This window comes from Wyeomyia smithii, chromosome 3, assembly GCF_029784165.1.
Source record: "Wyeomyia smithii strain HCP4-BCI-WySm-NY-G18 chromosome 3, ASM2978416v1, whole genome shotgun sequence".
In the NCBI taxonomy this organism is placed as follows: domain Eukaryota; kingdom Metazoa; phylum Arthropoda; class Insecta; order Diptera; family Culicidae; genus Wyeomyia; species Wyeomyia smithii.
This window is the reverse complement of record NC_073696.1, coordinates 55,405,863-55,411,862: the sequence shown is the minus strand read 5'-3', so window position 1 is coordinate 55,411,862 and position 6,000 is coordinate 55,405,863.

Sequence of the window (6,000 nt, the reverse complement as noted above, 5' to 3'; positions counted from 1 at the left end):
GGAAGCTGGCGCCAATAACATGTATAAACAATCGTCCTTCGAATATCGTTCAGCGGTAGGGCTCAAAAGTTTTTTCTTCTCGAAAAAAATCATGCAAAATTTCAGCTCAATCGGACTTTGGGAACACGTGTCGAAGCGGTCAAAGTTTAAACAATTTGATCGATGAAAAAATGCACAGGTCGAAATCGAGATTGTCAATGCCAAATGTCTTAAAAATGCATGAATTTAGACCATTTCACCTCATATAGACCATTTCACCAAATCGCTTTAACCTCACTTTTCTGACAGTTAGTGGTTATTTTGTTTACGTTTTGGACTCCGTGCTTTTTTCTGGTGGAGTAATCGTGTGCTTAGTGGGAATCCTGCTCAATTTATAATTGTTTTAAATATACTGGCACCACACGCACAACATTTGAAGGACATTTTGGTCACAATAGAAATGAACTGCTAAAATTGAGAACTAAACTACATAGCCCGGAAGTAAACAAAGTTACCAGTATCTGTCAAACTCAAATGCGTGACGTCACCGTACAATGGTCTATAATATACGAGCAGTATTGTACGATGATATAGAGTACCGTACTGTATATAATCGCATACCAGTCCCATATGGATTTTCATCGTTTTTGAGTTAAATATCAGATTCCATATATTTCTTGTTTTACTATCGATCAAGGAAACAAAAAAGTATATTTTATTTGAAAAAAGTCAGAAAAAATGTGAGGTCAAATTGTCCCATCTTGAAAATAATCGCATATCAGTCCCACCAAATGTTTTTCCTAAGTATGGCCATATTTTTTTCTTCAATCCATATAATAAATACTTAGTGCTGTTTTTCAAGCTTTTTACTGTTAAAAAATCATGGAATAATTAATAACTGCAAGGTTATTTAAAAAAAAAATCCACACAAAAGATAATTTTAAGTGGACACTGAAACTGCAACTTTTTCTGAAGGTTTGTTCCCGAAAGGTTATTGGTTTCGTCAATCAGAGGGATAATAGCTTAGCAAAAAGCAGCTTGTACCTCTTTTCATCACCGTCGTCTTCCGTCAAGTCACTGTTGTAATGAAATTGGAAACTTCTCTTTCTCAATACCACTTTTCCAATAAGCTAAATGCATGGGCTAATGCGGAATAATTTTATTCAGCAAGTAATACAAAACACTGAAGACTTAAGAAAGGATATTATTCAGTAGCATATCCAAGACTTAAACCTTTTATTTTGCTTTTTCAACGACGACCTAAAAGTCGGGATAAGTAATGGGTGGATTTTTCCGCCATTCTACATGCAAAATATTTAGACGCTGTCTGCGGCCATAAACGTCTGCCCATATTCAAAATACTTGAGAAAAATATGGAGTAGTACACCGAGTGGTTGAAAGTGAGACTGGTATGCGATTATTTTGCTACTCGATGGCCTAAATAATCGCATCTAAGTCTCTTCCTTATTTTTCATTGTAATTTTCACGACAAAAGCAATTCTTCAATGAAGTAGTTATGATTGAGATCTATTTCAATACATCATGACGAAAAAATTGAATAACCCACCACAAACAGGAGAAATATCCAAATTAAGAAAAATATCTTCATGCGCTGTTTTCTCAACTTGATGATTTTCCAGATGGGACTCATATCAAACACTTAAGCACTTAACTTTTTGCACTAAAAAATCAACGAAAAATGAATCTTTTCGTCGATCTTGAAAGTTCAACATGTTAATTATTTTATTTCTGTTGCAATTAAGTGCTATTTATAAAGATTCAAACGTGTTTTGTGTATGAAACCAACGAGAATTCAGAACTCGGCTTCGATTCACTCACTAAAAGATCTAGTCACTAAAAGATAGATAGGCAAACCTATAGTCACTGTATTTTTTACTAGTCTGGCGGAGTGGATTCGGGAACCAACTGTTATAACGGGAACCAGTCGTATTGAATTTCCATTGACTGGTTCTCGTTATAACAGTTAAAATTGGTTCCTGAATCCACTCCGCCAGACTAGTAAAACATACAGTGACTATAGGCAAACCGTCTCAACACTGACTGTCACTTATTTCAACGCCTGCTTGTTCTCTGGGATTGGTTCTGTAAGATGTGTAAGAAGTTTCTGGATTGGATTGATAATTTCATTGAAGAAGTCAAACTCACGGAAAATGATACCGCTCTGCTTATAGTCGATGGTCAGAGGTCGCACACCAAGAATGGGTCGTTTGCTGAGAAAGCTCAGGCTAATTTTGTTTCAGTTATTGTGCTTCAAAACATATGTTCTGAGGCTTGCGGAAATTTCATGCAATGATTTCCTTGACAACTTAATGTACATTGTACGACATCTCGGATCTCTGGAATGTGGCCTTTTAAAAAGCTACTTCGATAGATAACACTGTCAGTGTAGAATGAACGAAAATATCAGGTAAAATTTTTGACCCTTACATTGTTCAGTACATAACCTTTCGGCGTACACATCCTATGATAACTTTGGAGTTTTACCACTTCTTTGTGATCCAACCAAGAGTATTAAAACGAGCGGTAATTTCATCTATTTTGCACATTTCTGGTATGTAGTAACCGACTCCGGCGACTATCACCGTTTGCGAGGGAATTCGTGGGACAATACCAAGCGGGATTTATGGGTGCCTGCGCCACCACGGACCAAATATTCGCGGTACGGCAGGTCCTACAGAAGTGCCGTAAATTAGAGGTGGTCGGGTTTAACTTTTTTTTTCAAACCCGTACCCGACCCGAACCCGAGAATTTTTTTTCGATCAAACCCGAACCTGACCTGACCTTAACCCGAGAATTTTTTTTTTTTTACAAACCCGAACCCGACCCAAACCCGGAAATTTTATTTTTGTGAAACCCGAACCCGAAACTGTGAAACCCTAACACTTATAAAAATGCTTATTTGATATAGTCGGGTTTCGAGTTTTCAGACCTAAACCCTACATTTCCTAATCCGAACCCGACCCGAACCCGAAAGATTTTTTTCCACCAAACCCGAACCCGACCCGTACCCGACACCTTCAAAAATTTTCGAAGATATCGCAAACAACGGTTGATATAAACTCATGACATATGTGCAAGGCGAATTGGCACGGGACTGGTTTATTGTTCGCGGAACTTAGACCTTGAAACTTTTCTGTAACTTACATCGTTGAGCAATAATAATATCTAACTTAATATTGACTAACTTAACTGAGTATTCCACATAAATAAGAAGTTTAAAGGGCTTTACGACACCCACATTTTTCTGAGATGAGCAAGTTTGCATAGATGGTTCTATTGGCAAAGATGCCATTTTGTGCTATTCGGAAGTGTGCGCGTTCGAATAATGGTACCCTGCCGCGCCGGAAACGAATATCGTGTGGCACTTTGAGGGCGCCGGATACACTTGGCACTATTGGACAGCAATCAGAGCATCGATAGAAATCCCTGTTCCGGACGGCCAATGAACCTGAGCGACAAAAAGCTCTAAAAGATGCTGAAGAGAAAGACCGAGGAAAAAGTGGCTACATCGCTGCTTCCGCATGGCCGGGAGGTCAGTACAATCAGCCAAACAGTGAAAAAGTACCTGGCGAACATGGACATAGGTACATTAGAGATGAGCGAGTTTCGGGTTTTCAAAACCCGTCAAGTTCGGATTTGAAAATTATTTTGGTGAAGAAAAAAATATTCGGGTTCGGGTTTCAACCCGCCAACACCACGTTCCTCAAGAGGGCGCTGCTGTGGCTGAGAATCAGCGAGAAAGAATACCAAGTCGCTCTTTTTTCGCTCTGGACTGGCCGTGAACGCGGAATTTGATAGTAAGACGCGTTGCCGGAAGTTGAGTCATTTATTAAGAAATATCATAATGGCCAAGGCGCGGTGTCCTGGCTGGATCTTGTGTCGACCCACTACGAAGCGATTGTTGGAAGAGATGGAGCGACTAAATATTGATGCGGTATCCCTTACTAACACGCAGAGAATCCTGAGTAAGAATCCCCAGGATACTTCAACTCGGTGACGGAATCGTGAAAGGAAGCGCAAACACAATCTGGAGGATTCCCACTCAGGATTCTCATTCAAGAATCCTAGAGCCATATACAGGGCATTCCTGAGGATTCTTTTTTCAGGAATCCTTTTCAAGGACGCTCACGAAACCAATGTGAGGAATCCTAGAGAATCTATGCGAATCGTGTGTGTTCGTCCGGGATCCAAGCGATCCAAGTCGACAATTTCTGGGCAAACCTGAAACGTAAGATCCCCGATCAAACGATTATAACAAACGGGTAACACAAATGGTCGGCGTGCGACCAGACCGAGCCAAGCGCCAAACACATTGTTTTGAGTAATTAGCATTTGAAATTTGACCGCTCATAAATTAATCGTGTTTGAAATTATCATTAATTCAATGCTAACACGTAATGAACAGGGCTTTATGAATGTCCTGTTATCATAAATATACGAAAAAAAGCAATAATTGATAAACTATTCGGTTTTTATTTTTGACACCTATGCACTCAGTTCACTCTGGTCGAACAAAAATTTTAAAAAATGGTCTTCAGTTCGGTCTGGTCAAACGTATTTACTACAACATATCAACTTGACTATTAAACAAACTAATTTTTCTCACGAGTCAAACGTAATACATAGATATCAACGCTGCCTTATCTCTAGTCCAATCTGTATCAAAAATTATATAGCTGATAGACAAGCAAAGCTTTATTTCTGTTGCTCTATTTCCTGGTGTCAAAGCGCACCAAGTGCTAAGTGTTAAGATAGTATCAATATGAAATGCTCTGGTATTTCGAAGCGGGTATAGTCTAATTTTATTAATTTAACATATATTAACTCAGTCCTGACGTTTGTTACAAGAAAAAAAAATTATTTTATTTGAAAAATATCAGATGAAAATAAAATGCACTTGGTCCGGTCTGGCTCAACAAGATCTTGAAAATAAGTGATGTGCCCATTGAAACGAAATTCGGCTCTACGAAAACCACCTGGCTGTTTATTTATCTAATTCTGATGACAGTCGTACTAACGAGCTGTCCGAAGCGGAAAAATCAATAACTGGTTAAAATAAATCGCAAAGTTTGCTTTTAAATCACAAACAACCACTTTCTTTAGATGACATGTCTGTGTTTACGGTTCACTCTGGTCGAACGCAATTTCATTCTTTTCACAAAGTGCTACAGAGATTTTTTATTATAACACGCCTTTGAACTGTTCAAATGATTTGATTCTTTAATGGAACATAGATTATCAGTTTGCACATCCACTGGTGCTAATATCTCAATTTTTAAGAAAATGGCGCTTGGCTCGGTCTGGTCGCACGCCGACCAAATACATCTGAACTTGATAGAAATAACAAAGCCTGTAATATTCTTGATATGCCAGAATGATGAAAAGTACAGAACTATATCAATATCTGTTATCATACACTTGAATGTTCGGAAGTGTGTTTTCATACAGCATATTTATAACAAAATTTGTTATTCAATCAACAAAATATTGTACATTCTAACTAATTCTGATCTTTTTCTGCCAAAAACCTTACAAAACTTGCTATGATGTGTAATAATCAGTAAGTAATTTTGATAGGAATTTTGATATTTTAACTATTAACGAGACCAAGTTTAGAACACAAGTTGATACAAAAAGTTCGTAATAAAATATCAAGATTTGTTATAATCCTGCTGTTTTTGACTGATCGAGTTTACTCCAACAATTTTGTCGCGAAAACTTAATTAATAGAACGAAAAAAAAACTCAAACACACGCTTGTTTTCGTCCGCCATGGTGAATGTTCTGGTTAATTGTCGAAAGGCCACTCGCAAGGGCGTAGAGTTTTTTTTTTGCAAGTAAGCTGATATAATCACCCTTCTTGGAAATTTATCAAACTCAATTATCTGTCTTAGTTTTTTTCTATCACCATCTGAAAAAAGTCCATTTTCAATGCAAATTGGTATACGTCTGATTGGTATACGTATTCAGCAAAGTTTTAGATAGAGATTTTGTCCTTCCA